Source organism: Triticum aestivum, chromosome 7D (genome assembly GCF_018294505.1).
Source record: "Triticum aestivum cultivar Chinese Spring chromosome 7D, IWGSC CS RefSeq v2.1, whole genome shotgun sequence".
Lineage (NCBI taxonomy): Eukaryota > Viridiplantae > Streptophyta > Magnoliopsida > Poales > Poaceae > Triticum > Triticum aestivum.
Genome location: NC_057814.1, coordinates 424940365 through 424956045, shown reverse-complemented (window position 1 = coordinate 424956045; position 15681 = coordinate 424940365).

Below are 15681 nucleotides of genomic sequence, written 5' to 3'. Positions count from 1 at the left end.
CAAGATAAGAATGGTGTAATCATCCGTAACAAGGCAAGGTTAGTGGCACAAGGGTACTCACAAGTTGAAGGTTTGGACTTTGGTGAGACCTTTGCCCCCGTTGCCCATCTTGAATCCATTCGCATCTTAATTGCTTATGCTGCTTTCAATGGTTTTACATTACATCAAATGGATGTGAAGAGTGCTTTTCTTAACGGTCCTCTACAAGAAGAAGTATATGTATCACAACCACCTGGGTTCGTTGATCCCGATCACAAAGACTATGTCTATAAACTTCATAAGGCTTTGTATGGCCTCAAACAAGCACCTCCTGCTTGGTATGATCATCTTAAGAAGTTTTTACTCGATGATGGTTTTGTGAGAGGGGTGATTGATCGCACTCTTTTTACTAAGAGGGACGAGGATGATTTGATCTTATGCCAAATCTATGTAGATGATATCATTTTTGGTTCTCCTAACATTCATTTGTGCAAGAAGTTTGCAGCTTCCATGACCAAGAATTTTGAAATGTCACTCAATATGGATTTGAAGTTCTTCCTCGGATTTCAAATTCAACAATTTCAAGAAGGAATTTTCTTGTCTCAAGCAAAATACCTCAAGGATATCCTAGAGAAGTTTGGCATGTCTGATGCTAGTCCATGTAAGACACCCATGCCAACCAAAATTGTACTCACTGAAGACACAAATGGTATTCCTCTCGACCCATCTATTTACCGCTCTATGATTGTGTCGTGGTTTTGTCACGGCAGATGTCCTTAGGGTGAGGACTTAGTCGGGAGGCCAACGCATCTATGTGGTAGCTTGAGAGGGGTTGAGCAGAATCGAGAGACGCAACACAAGACGAGGATTTAGACGGCTTCGGGCCCCGGGAAACATCATCCGGTAATAACCCTACATGTTGTTTGAGGCTAGATCTCATTACGCTCATGAGGGAGTCGCCATAAACCGGCTCTCCTCTAATTGTGTCTAGCCCTAGAGATTATTGATTGTTGCCCTCTCCCTTTTTGGGGAGCCCTGCCCCTCCTTATATATGTTGAAGGGGCGGTTTACATGACTAATCCTAGTTGGATTAGGATTACTCTATTACAAGTGGAGTCCTAGTCTTGCTTCCTTTGTAAGGGAATATTCCTTGTGCTTTCCTCATAAAATGGCCCACACCATTAAACATGAACCGGCCTTCTGGGCCTTGGGCCTCGTCATCCATTTGACCCGCCCGCCGGGTTACTAATGAACCGCCAAGATCGGGCGGGTTACCCGTGAATCGCCAAGCTCCGGGCGGGTTACCAGTGAGTCGTCCAGTCCGGCCGGGTTATACTTCCGGCCGGGTTACGCTGCGGGGTATATCCCCGACATTAGCCCCCAGTTTAATTTGGATTTATCCATGTTAAACTGATCTGCAACATAAACACAAGAACAAATTTGGCTGGTTGTGCTCCGGTTTAAATATTCTTATAAACGGGCACGTGATCATCCTTAAGTCCTTGTCATTTCCTCCTTCTAGAAAATCCGGGTCAACAAGCCAGCTTCATACTCAATTTGCTAACATTGGTTTCTCACAGAGAAATATTGTGAAGAATAATCCACTTGAGTCGGCTTCCAAAGCGCCGGTTTAAGAAATATTGGTCTTGAAATACTCATCTGATATTCAACCGGTTTGAAGATGTAGAACTTGCCGGTTTAATATTACCAAAATTGCCGATTTATAAATATTGATGGCACCGGGTCATAATTGTTGTCGACACCGGGTCATGTAATTGATCTTCCTGATTTGCTGAAAACTGATAAATTGGAGACATTCCTCCTTTATATGCATAATACCTGTAGCCCCCAAGTCTTAAGAGGAGAACATAGTGATAACTTAAGACTTCCTCCAATAAGTGTTTTCAACCTTGAAGAAATCCGGTTTGTTCATCTCAATCATATAAACTGAATACTCCATATATGTAGCCCCCAAGTGTCGGGTTGTCATGCTTGCAGCAACCTGGGACTTGTAATTGCTTATAAAAACTTCAATCAGTGTAGCCCCCAAGGGCCGGCTTAGTAAAATAATACTGAACCGGGACTTGATATATATTTCAATGAAAATAACATCTTATAATGTAGCTTCCATCGTAGGGCTTGAACCCACGTCCACAAGGTTAAGAGCTTTGTGCTTTACCAACTAAGCAATGGACCTTTCAATATAATGGTTTTAAGACTTGTGTACCTTGAATTGTTGACAGGAGCAATTGGTAGCCCCCAAGGGCCGGCTCATTACAATGTGACGAGTCGGGTCTTCCATAAAGTGAGCAAAAAAATGACTTTGCATTAGCCCCCAAGTGCCATGGTGCATGCTGGCAGTGACATGGGACTTGCATATTTGATGTAATCTCAATTTGAATAATGTAGCCCCCAAGCGCCGGGTCGTGAGCCTGCAGCGACTCGGGACTATTCCCTCCATTGTAAAAATAAATCATGTCCATTAATAAAATAATAACCATTGCGCTGAAGCGGCTTTGAAGACCTCCATCATGATATTGGCTATTGATAACCATAATAAAAATCCAGCCATGTTGGCTATTAAAGATTTGAATAATATAATCCAATGATTTATAAGCGCATGATTCCAATGGCGCAATCCAAATATATACTGGCGACTTATAGTCGAAAGCCGGCCGGGTTAATAAACAACGGATTATAACTGATCACGTACTGACAACTTGTAGTTGAAAGTCAAGCCGGTTTAATGAACACCGGTTTATCAAAACATTATAAATGTCACCAAAAGAGAAAAAACTTGGCAAACAAAAGCATATGAAAAACTTGTAGTCGAGGCTTTTCACGGGCTGCCAGACCCCAAATTCGAGGCTTTTCATGGGCTGCCAGGCCACTGAGTTAAACCATTTCACAAAGCCTTTTAAGATGGTCCTCCATCTTTAACCAATCACCGGTCTATCATTGACAAGTTCAGGGTCATATGCGATTGACTTGTCAAGTTGGCGGGTCATACCAGGCTTACCTGGGTGGAGTGACTTACTTAATGAAGGCAGGTTAACCCGGGGTTTTAGGTGTATATACCAGGCTTCCAAGCCACGGCTTGACAGCCTATTGCAAGTGTAGATTTCTTTGTTCATTGCGATAGCAAAGAATCCCCAAGCAACATTTTGAGCTGTGCTCACACTACAAAAAAAGACACATCCGTGACATTTTGGGCCGAACAAAAATTTTTTCTGTCATACATATGACACTTCTGTGACGATAATTGTGACAAAACCCGGTATCATCATAGATGTGGTGGGCTCCTACTTCTATGACAAAAAATCATGACAGAAAATGGGCTTTTCGTCCTGGGCGAGCCGGAGACGCAGCTGCATGACATTCTTTGGGCCGTCCATGACGGAAAAAACCATGGTAGAAGCGAGGGGGAGGAAAATTTCGGAGAGTTCCCGGTTACGGTGGGAGGTCGGGGGCTGGGCGATGCGCGTTTCTCTCGTACACGTACGCGCGTGTGTGCGAGGCGTTGGCTCTAACTGAACCCGAGCGAGGCGTTGGGCTCTAACTGAACTCGAGCGATTGCACTGCAGGCTACGCGTTACTGAACCCGAGCGATCGATCGATGGTTGTTAACTGAACCCGATCGAGCAATCGATCGATGGTTGTTAACTGAACCCGATCGAGCGATTCCTTCGCTACTGCTGCTAACTGAAGCCAATCGATTGGATGAACAGTGAGCGTTGCGGGGGGGTTGGATGAACAGTGAGCGGTGGCGTTGCCTCTGGATGAACAGGACCCCGTGGTGTGGTGGAGGGCTGGATGAACAATAGACGATGGAGGGGTGCCCGTGGAGGGGTGGTTGAATAGGACCCCGTGGTGTGGAGGGCTGGATGAACACTAGATGGTGGAGGGGTGCCCGTTGAGGGGTGGTTGAACAGTAGCCAGTGGAGTAGCGCGCGGTGGAGGCTGGATGAACAGGAGCCCGTGGAGGCTGGAGGAGGTCGACGGTAGCCCGTGGAGGCTGGAGGAGGTCGACGGTGGAGATGAACAGTATCCCGTGGAGTCCCGTTTTGCGGTACGCCACACCCCTCCCGATGAACAGGACCCGTGTTTCGACCGTAGGAGGTCCGTTTCGTCCGTTTTGCGGTACGCCACGCCCCTCCCGATCAACAGGACCCCCGTTCTGAACGTAGGAGGTCCGTTTCCTCCGTTTTGCGGTATGCCACACCCCTCCCGATCAACAGGACCCCCGTTTCGACCGTAGCAGGTCTGTTTCCTCTGTTTTGCAGTACACCACACTCCTCCCGATCAACAGGACCCCCGTTTCGACCGTAGGAGGTCCGTTTCCTTCGTTTTGCGGTACGCCACACCCCTCCCCATGAACACGACACATTCCATTGCCTCCCCATGAACACGACGCATTCCGTTGCCTCCCCATGAACACGACGATGACGCTGTTTCTCTGTTCCGACCCAGCCATGTACACGAGCCCTCGCCGTACGTATGCGCGAGTAGGCGTTCGAGACCCTGCCCGTATGTACGTGGCCGTATTTTCTTTCTTGCACCCTGTCCGTTGTACGTACGTGTACATGCTACGTGCGCGCCTCTACTACGACACGTACGTGCCTCTACTACGACACGTGCGCGCCTCTACATCGACCAGTATATATGTACGTACACGTTCGCGACCAGAATGACAACGCTACATACGCTTCGACTAGGTGGGTCCCGACTGTCAGGCACTTCCTTGCCTGCGAAGATGTAGTTGGTGGGTCCCAGCAGTCAGGGGGGCGAATCGTTTTGGTTTTTTTCCCCGGACGCACTTCCTTGCGTGCGAAGATGTAGCTGGTGGGTCCCCGCAGTCAGGGGGCGAATCGTTTTTTTTTTGCCCGGACGCACTTCCTTGCGTGCGAAGGTGTAGCTGGTGGGTCCCAGCAGTCAGGGGGAAATGTTTTTTGCGCGAAATACGGTGGCCCGTCCGGTGGGTCACTGCTGTCAGGTGGAGGAATCATTATTTTCCGCGTAATAAGGAGGCACTTCCTTGTTGCCGCCGTGGACCCAGCTGTCAGCCTCTCCACGTACAGTCCACGTCCGATGGAAGTCGTTCCTTGACCACGTTGACCACGCCGCGCCGAGAGCACCAGGGCGGTGGACGACGGCGAGGCCTAGGAAGGGGACGACGCGGAGCCGGTGAAGACGCGGCAGTGGATGCCCACGCGGAGAGGAGTATGAGTGTTCACTCGTTCGGCTGCGGTGTGAGGCTGCCGTCGCCGCAGGGCCTAGCCAGTGGTGGGAATAGTAGGGGGCAGTGAGGCTTCCGCGGTAGCACCGCCGGCCACGGGAGGCAGGAGCAGGCGGCACGACCGGCGCTGCTTTGGGCGGCTGGAGCAAGAAGACCAGAGGTTGAAGAAGCACTACGGCCGTTGGATGCACACCGTACGGTCACTGGAGCTAGAATCATTCATATTGACTAAGTTGACAAAGCCCTCCGTCCCCGTCAACTTAGTAGGCCCACAAGTCAGCCTCCCACCAAGGTGGGTCCCAGCTAGCAGGGCGAGTATTCATTTTTTTGTGCGTAATAAGGAGGCACTTCCAGTGGGTCCGAGCTGACAGCGGGGGGAACGTTTTTTTCGCGAAATACGGTGGCCCGTCCGGTGGGTCCCAGCAGTCAGGGGGGAAACTTTTTTTCGCAAAATAAGGTGGCCCGTCCGGTGGGTCCCCGCTGTCAGGTGGAGGAATAATTATTTTGCGCGTAATAAGGAGGCACTTCCTTGCGGCCGCCGTGGACCTAGCTGTCAGCCTCTCCACGTACAGTACTCTTCTGATGGAAGTCGGTCATTGACCACGTTGACCACGCCGCGCCGAGAGCACCAGGGCGATGGACGACGGCGAGGCCTAGGAAGGGGACGACGCGGAGCCGGGGAAGACGCAGCAGTGGAAGCCCGCGCGGAGAGGAGTATGAGGGTTCACTGGTTCGGCTGCGGTGTGAGGCTGCCGTCGCCGCAGAATAACAGGGGGTGTGGGTGAGTGGAGGGATGGCCTGGCCAGTGGTGGGAGTAGTATGGGGGCGGTGAGGCCTCCGCGGCAGCACAGCCGGCCACGGGAGGCAGGAGTAGGCGGCACGACCGGCGCTGCTTTGGGCGGCTGGACCAAGAAGACCAGAGGTTGAAGAAGCAGTACGGCCGTTGGATGGACATCGTACGGTCACTGAAGTTAGAATCGTTTATATTAACTAAGTTGACAAAGCCCTTGGTACGCTCCAACTTAGTAGGCCCACAAGTCAGCCTCCGAAACGGTGCGCCCCAGATGTCAGGGGGAGGAATCATTTTTTGGGCGGCCGAAGCTAAGAATATCCGAGATTGAAGAAGAAGCACGACATCCGTTGGATAGACATCCAATGGCCACTGCTGCTAGAACCGTGTGTTGACTATAATAAGTTGACAAAGCCTTGCATACACGTCAACTTATTTTGTTAGGGGACGCGTCACTTAGTAGGCCCACAAGTGTGTGGCAGAGAACTTATAGCCCATTTGCGTTTTGTAAGAATGTACAGCCCATTTTTGAATTCTAATGGAATTTACAACAGCCCATTTACAGTTTGTTAAAAGTACAGCCCATTTTCTAGCTAGGACAATGATTAATAATTTCAACCAACCGTTGAAGACAGAATTCAATAAAATTTCCCACATTTTGATGGGATCTGAAATATTTTTATCCTGAAATTTCTAGTCAGATTAAATATAAATTTGTATTACGTAAAAATCCAACGAAACATTGCGCGCGCAACAATGAAAATTTAAGATTTTCAAAATCCATAAATAATATTTTATAAACTAATTTCGTGTTTGGTGCATTTTTTTATAGTTACTGCCCAGTTTTTATAATTACATCCCATTTATTATTTTTTAAAGCCCATTTTCCTGTTAAGCCTAATGCATCCCTCCTAGGAAAGATTTGCAGCCCAGCGGGGCGGAGAATAACAAGTTGACCTTGCCTGGGTATTCCTCAAAAAGACGTATAGCTGGGCTAGCCATTTTCATCTTGAAAAAATTATTATCTGGGCTGGATATCTGGCCTGGGCTAGACGTGCCACAGCCCGCCCAGTTAATACCCTGCTCTCCTCTGAACAACAACAAAATCATCGCCAAGAAAAACTCTGCAGTGCTCACGCCTCAAAAACACAAATACTGCTCGAGCTGCTTGGTCCCAGCTGTCGGTCGCACCTTGTGCAGATCTCTCGTTTATATTGACTACATAGGTTGACAATGGTGTGGGACCATGATGTCAGGAAACCAGGAGAAAGCAAAAAAATATAGTTGTACATAATAAGGAGGCACTTGCGTACGTACGGCTATGGCCCTAGTGGGTCCCTAGTGTCATCCAGTCAAAATAAAGTCATCTCCTGAATCCTCATGTTCGTTGACGATGTTAACAATGCTCAGCGCCACGGCGAGCGCAACAACTCGAAGGACAACGGAGAGGGCCTCGCGGGCCCTACGGATGGTCTGATACAACGCCCGCTGCTCATTCAGGAAGCCAGGATCATCGGACACCTATGAGCACCTTCGAGAAACTGAGACGGCATGAAACGGTAAGGCCGCGCTTGGGAGCTCTGGTTTATTTCAAACCTGTATTAACATACAAAGTGTAATTGACTCATCATCGGAAACAACGCGTAAAATACAGGCGTAATGAAATCAAGGGCCCGAGGTCTGTAAGTAAAACCGGCGGGTTACGCGTGTAATTTGACAGACCAGTGTATATTTTACGAGCACTGCTATATGGACGACATTACCAGACGATACATGCATGACGTGTGTATCATGCCATCCATGGGCAAGGCTGAAACAGCAGCTAACGGCTGGATTAGCAATCGTCCGAGTGTCGTTCAGCGTTTTTATCGTGTGTGAAGTACTTCCAATATTTTACTAGTCGAAATCGACCAACCAAGCGCCTTCGCCCAAGACCATCTGCTTTAATTTACAAGCGTCAGTTTTACAAGCGGTTTTGGTTGGAAAACGACGATCCAATCACGGCCTAATATCATGAGTTGGTCGGAAGATCATATGGTTTCACGTCTAACCTACCTGACTTGTCGTATAGGCTATGAATGAAACATCAGACGATGAACTTCTTAAGCACGGAAACAACAGAAGAGGGTGATCTTCTTAACAAGCAAATCACTGGCATTAGATCGACATGCAAAACAATACGAAGCATTATTCTCAGGAGGCATGGTGAACAGCTCGTGATGCCGCATGCCACAACATTCCAAGCTCAACTTTGCAATCAAACACAAGGCCTGGCATTACATAGACAATATTCAGAACAAACTCTTAACACAGGAATATCTCAGCAGAGTAACTATTTACTTCTAAATGAACACAGGAATAGGAAAAAACACTCGACGCTGCTGACAGCAAGGGCGTCCCACTCAAAAATATCAAATGCATGTCTTCTGGCTAACATCAATGAGCAAATTTTGACAAGGTTTTCCAATTCCAATATATTAAACTAACGTCTTCTTGCTAACATCAATGATTAAACTTTGACAAGCTTTTCCCATTCAAAATATGTAATGCCTATGATCGTGGAGTCCTGTCGTAGCTTCTTGTACTTGTTTGGGCACTTTTTGCCCAGGGCACTCCACGTGTTGTTAAATTGCCAATGGTCTCTGCAGACTAGTCATGTCACCGGTGTCTAATAATACTCTGTAAAGCTTCTCGGTCATTCCTTCTGTAATGTAGCGCAAATAGTGACTGCTTCTTTCTGCAAAGTGGAACGACCAACTGGACCCACTAATGCAGCAGTTTGCCTTGGACACATTGGCTCCTTTTGTGCAGTTCAACTAAAATCGAAGTCGGAATAAAACCGAGCTTTAATTTTGATATCCCTGTAAGCAACAATAGGTATAAGGGAAACAATTACTGAGAAATAACGGTTGATGACTTGTACTCCCAGAAGAAAAGCATCTATTGATCTACTTTATCTTAATGGGAAACAAAGCAGGAGAGTAGCAATTCTCCATCAGTGTGATTCATTCATATTGACTGAGACATTATCTTAACAATGCCTTGTTTCAACATGTATAAAGAATGACAAAGCAGAAAAGTACCATTCCTAAAACAATGCAACTGATTCATTTTAACAGAGACATTATCTTAACAATACCTTGGTTAAACATGTAGAAAGAACTACAAAGCAGGATAGTACCATTCCTAACAGTGTTGCAGTTTTGAACTAAGATTCAGTAGTTAATTAATTCTGAGAGTGGCATTGCTTAATTTTACCAGCGGCATTAGATTAACGAAAAGCATAAACAGTTCCAGGGGAGAGTGGGCGCAACAACAGTATGTGCTTCCATCTACTTATAAAGGGGGTGATGCAGAGTTTGTTGTAACAAAGCAACAAGCATCATGTCTGGGTTGGTCCCATTTTTGTTCACTACTTAATGGGAAAAGACAGCAATACAATAGCTTCAATTCAACATTTATTTAAAACAGTACCAATACAAGTAGCACAACATCTCAAAGCACACTGCACAATCATGTGGATGAAGGCCTATACTGACCTTTCATGAGACGGACAAGATAAAATACGAATCTGCCAACACGAATAGGAAAGCCAATCTCGTTTTGTGCAGTTGCACTGAAATCAAGCAAAGTGTTTCGCGTAGCGAAGCAAAATGTCGCAATAGCAACAAGTTGAATAGATATCCCTGTTTAAACAGAGGCAAAAAAGGAATCAATTACTGGCTAATAAAGGAGGATGGAACATGCGGCCACAAAAATGGTAATCCCGCCAATCCCTAACAAGTGTTGCAGTTTTGAAATAAGATTCAGTAGTTAATTCTGAGAGTGGCATCAATTACTGGCTTATAAAGGGGGTGATGCTGAATTTGTTGTAACAAAGCAACAAGCATCATGTCTGGGTTGGTCCCATTTTTGTTCACTACTTAATGGGAAAAGACAGCAATACAATAGCTTCAATTCAACATTTATTTAAAACAGTACCAAAACAAGTAGCACAACATCTCAAAGCACACTGCACATCATGTGGTTGAGACCAAGATTTGAAACAACTCGCCACGAAGACTGGAAACAAATCTCGATGTCCTTTTGTGCAGTTCCACCAAAATTAAGCAAAGTCACCGGTGTGACATTCAAGTTGAACTGCACAAAACACTCTTAAAACATAAGTGTTTTGAGTAGCGAAGCAAAATGTCGCAATAGCAACAAGTTGAATCGATAGCCCTGTTATAACAGAGGCAAAAAGGGAAACAATTACTTGTCGATAAAGGAGGATGAAACAAACGGTGACAGAAAGAAGCATCTAACTTATCTTGGATGGAAAACAAAGTAGGACAGTAGCATTTCTAAAACGGTTGCATTGATTCATATTAACAGAGACATTCTCTTGAAACAACATTCGTTAAAAAATGTAATTTACTTTTAACAGTGGCATTGCTTCAATTTTCCGGCGGCATTCTTAGATTAACAACAGCAAAATAGCTGTATGGGACATGCCAGCACCATGTGCGTCCACACGTATAAATGGGTGATGCAGAGTATGTAGCCAAGCAGCATATATGCGCTGGTCCCATATTTGTTCTCTTTGAACCTTCTTCCTATGTGAGGGCAGCAAATCTAGTCCTGCACAAACTACCCGACCCCCCCCCCCAGTTTCTTTCCCTTTTCAACAAAGAGATCGGTTCCTTACAGATGTGTGTACTGGATTACCCCCTTTTTCCCTTTTCGACCTACAAAGCGGCTGGATAGCCAGTCTATACTACTTTCCGCCCCTCCTTTCCTCATTGAACCACGTCCTAGATTCTTGCTCCAGCCCACCGCACCCTTCTTTCCTCTTTGAACCAAGACCTAGATTCGACTATAGATCGAAAAAGATCCACATGCAGCTAGAGCAACGACGGTTTCAAAGAAACTTATACCTTAGGGTCGTCGGGGTGTGGCAAGGCGTGCGGCAGGAGGCCGGATCTGCCCACACTACGTACGGCAGCGAGGAAGAAGGGGTCGGTGGCCCTCCCGCACATGCGCTGGGTGAAAGAGAACAGCGCAGCCGGCAGTGGATTGCCTCCCTCGCCGAAGGCGATAGAGTGAACGCTGCACCTCCTCCCCTTCCCGGTGCGACGGGATACGGACGCCTCCTTCACCAGCTGTGAGGGGGGAGAGAGAGACAAGAGGCCAACGCAGTCTTGTTTAGATCTGGTGAAGAGAGGGTGAGAGACTGTGAATATAGCAAACCCTAGCAAATGAACGCTGAGCCTCCAGCGTGTAACATATATGGAGAGGGTGAGAGAGCGAGACGCGAGAAACTCTATCAAACAAGAGGCTATAATGGAGTAGAAAAATATCTCCATAGCAGTGGTTTTAAATAGAATACACGCGTTCCCGGAAAAAAGAAACGAAAACTGGCGGACAATTTTTTAAGGGTCTGTCTATGTCACATCTAGATGTGACATAGTTATGTCACATCTAAGTTGATGTCCACTCTGTTTGTGGTCTATTTTTTTCCTAGTTTTTTTTGTTTCTTGTTGCTATATTATATACTTGTGGGAGCTTTGATGTGATATCCTTAAATAACATCTAGATGTGAATTAGACAAACTGATTTTCTAACGTACCAAGAAAGAAAACTCGATCAAAAACACGCCCCCGCTTCCAGGTCGCGAGAGTCGTCGCGCACACACACATAGACAGAGACATGCATATCCGTGTTTACGTAAAATTCAATTTCCATCTCCAACTCCAATCATATTTGTCCAACTGGCACATTATTTACGTTGTTAATTATATACGCAGCAATATTAACGTACAACATCTCTTGTTTGCGCACGTCCGAACCGCTGCCACGGCCGGTCCTGACCAACCCAAACCCTCTTCATCACCCGCGCATGCTTCCCGCGCGAAACGGCCAGTGCCGCATTCATGCCCGGCCAGAGCGGAAGCGACCTCTCACTGGCGTCGGCATTGAAGCGGCGCGCCGGCCGAGAGAGCGTCACCCGCGCCGCTTCCGGGTGCACGCGGCTGCTCCGCGTTCAAAGGTCGCAATAGCCGGCTACAACATGCATGTAAAAAGTTCTTGGGAGTCCGTGCTACAGCAAGCTGTCCTCCCCCAACTCGTCAATCTCTTCCAGTAGTGCTAGTAATCCATGGCGCAATCCATCGACAAGCAGGCGGGAAAGTATACTCGGTTTGCGGTGAGTGGCATGCCGAGCGACCATGTGGGGTCGAGCCGTGGAGGAGGGTGAGACACGAACACGACAGACGTGATTTAAACATTGGTTTTGCTCGATGGCGCGATCCAACGAAATGAAACGTTGGTTTCTCTCCGTTTCCATTTTTTCTCCGGAAAAACGGAAACTTTCCACTCCATTTTCATTCCTATTCCAAGGTTGCCCCGTTACAACATTCCATCAAATACAAAGGAAAACTAACACGCATGCTGATGCATCTCAATGATTAACAGATCATAGCCAATATTTACTTCACAACTAAAGAAAAAAGTTGTGAGAGCGTGTACGAAAGAAAAACTACTGATGGGGTCACTACGACTTAAACCGGCCAGGTAGAACCTGTCGAAGGAAAGACGGCTGGCACCCTTGGATCATACGATGCTTTTGTGCAGTTCCACTAAAATCGACCTGAGCATCCCTGATGGCAAAGATATTGAAGAAGTGCGGTTAGAATAATAGTACTGGCACTAGTTCATGAGACATAAACTCATCACAAGTAGAAGCCGGTAGAAGTAGAGAAAGATCGACATGGAGATGGAGCTACGGTAGTGGAGCAAGCCGGCTCCAAAAGGAAGATGGACTACCTGGGATGTCGGGCTGTAGCTAGAAGGGCGGTTGGGATGCGGCATCGGCCCATACCGCGGTGACCCCCGATTGGGACGCACCGACTGTGGGTTTTCTCCCTCGCCGATGTCGACCGCGTCTACACAGAACATTGTTCCCTTCCCCCAGCCGCGGGATCAAGCCCGTCGTTCTATGCTTGTGAAGAGAGCAACCTAAGCAAGCAGGCTTGTAGCTTAGGCTCCTGCTAGTGTATATATAGTGGTTTTCTTTTTCTCTCCATATCAACCATTTTATATTGCGTACGTGTCATTCAAGAGTGAAATGATGGTTGCTTCTTCCGACTAACTTACTGTGTGATTTGACTTCTCCTTACTGGCCCCTACACGTACTCCCCCTACAATTATGCAACAGTCACACGTACACATGGACGCAAAAACACGCGCGGCGCCCTAATGCATGCATGTCCGAGCACACGACGGAACACACACGGTCACGCTTAAGTGCTCAACCTACACGTGCATGCACACACATACCCAGTCAGGGTGAGCTAGTGACCGTATAAACACCGGAAAATATATATATTGAGCGCAATGAGCATATTATGAAGTCCACTGACCGTATTTTTACAAATATACAGTGACAGACAGTGTATTTATCTCGTTTGAAATTAAGCCATATTAACCGGAGAGGAGGCAGTATGGACTAGCATTACTTTGCTGTGTCCCGTCAACTTGCCGAACAAGGAGAAGGTTGCAGGACGGGAGAAGCTTGCGCGCGGTGGCTCGCAGGACAAGGAGAAACTTTTGACTAATGCAAGCTCTCCCTCGCTCAGGCGGTGGACGTGCAACAGTTAATTCGGTGTCAGATTGCCAGAAGCATACACTATACTACTAGTGCTATTATTGTTCGACTTCCCGAATAGGCGAACAGCCAAGCGCAAAGTTTACTAGTACTACTACTATAGTCCATAAAGGTATGTACTATACTAGTACTAGGAACCGGATGGAGGAGCGTCTGCACTCTTATTGTAATTTTAAAATGTGATAAATCAATCTTCAACACATTTGGTTCTCTTCGAGGGTTCTCGCATGTGATAATGGAAGTTGATTGCATGGAACACTCGCCACAATTCTCGCTTAATTCTGGCTCATATCCTGTTACAAATAGTAGCGCTCGGTAATATTTCCTCTTTTTTTGTTATTCAGCATGTAAACAGGTCAGCAAACCTTGCAGCGCATCTTCGTGCGAACCGTGCTTGCTGCACTTTGAATGTGGCCGAGAGCTGGCTTGATGAAACACCTCGCTTCCTACTTCTTTTTTGCGGGGTACCTCGCTTCCTAGTGACCAGCGTCTTGGCTGGTCGTCCTAAGAATGCTTATATATGAATAAAGCTCTCTCATTTACCCGCAAAAAAGATTAAGCCATATTAACCGGAAAGGAGGGAGTATGGACTAGCACTACTTTTTGGTGTGTCCCGTCAACTCGCAGAACAAGGAGAAGCTTGCAGGACAAGGTGAAGCTCGCTTACGCCTTTTGACAAATGTAACCTACCCTCGATGGACATGCATCAGTCCATTCGGTGTCAGATTGTCAGAGGCATACACTGTAGTACCCAACATGCAGAGTACCATCATTGTTCGACTTCACGAAGAGGCGAAGAGCCAAGCGCAGTAGTACGAGTAGTACTACTACTAGAACCGCATGGTGGAGCGTCTGTACTCTTATTTTTTTATCTCTGATAAAGTACACGTTTATTCCGGAGAAGGGCGGAAAACGGCAGCCCAACATGTAATGAATGATATCGATCAACCAACCATGCTCGAATATATCTTGGCCTCCGTGCGAGCCCGTCTGTGTGTTCTCACTCCTCGTCTCTCTCAAGGAACGGTGGGTTGGCTCTTTGCCGTCAATTGAGATCGGTTTGCTCACACTCCTGTCCCACATGTCAGTGATATGCCAAGAGGAGGTGCGTTGACCGACTGGCCATACGCGTACTTGGTTTTGCACCTTCATACTACTCCTCCCTCCATCACAGTTTACAGGGCGCGCTTCATTATGATGCATTTCTCTCAATGCATTTCCACCACCAGAGAGACTTTAGACGCGTTTGGTTTAATGCTCAATTAATTAGGGCATGGTAACCGCAATCAAGTCCACAATTTTCTCTCCATGTACTGTACTACTACGGAGTGGAGTAAGTGCATGCATGTGTGTACCCGGGGTGGAAGCACTGCATGCATGTGCGTACGCATTATTCCCTCTAGTAATAGACGTCGTGCTATAACTACCAATGCTATTTTTCAGGCCGATCGCTAGTCGCCTTGGTCCCACAGATTTTCTTTTTCTTTTTTCTGAAGCGCGCTATATAAACAGTGACGGATGGAGTAGTATGAGCGGATTCAAAGAAGAGCGTATTGATGGTTGCTTCTTCAGAGCAACTTACTATGGGAAAGGTGGGGCTTATGATTTGACTGCTCATTACTCACTATTAATGCGGCGCAACGACCGGGCTGAGTCTCCCATGCAGTTGTGCACTACCCCCTCGGTTCTTAAATATACTCTGGAGTATTTGTCTTTCTAGAGATTTCAACGAGTGACTACTCAAATATTTGTCTTTTTAGAGATTTCAAATGGACTGGCACATACGGATGTATATAGACATATTTTAGAGTGTAGATTCACTCATTTTGCTCCGTATGTAGTCACTTGTTGAAATCTCTAGAAAGACGAATAGAATATTTAGGAACGGAGGGAGTACACATACGAAGCAAAATGAGTGAATCTACACTCTAAAATATGCCCGTTTAAAATTTGTAAAAAGACAAATATTTAGGAACGAAGGAGTATAATTTTGTGCATGGCACATGGACCCGGATGATGAAGAGGCTTCTG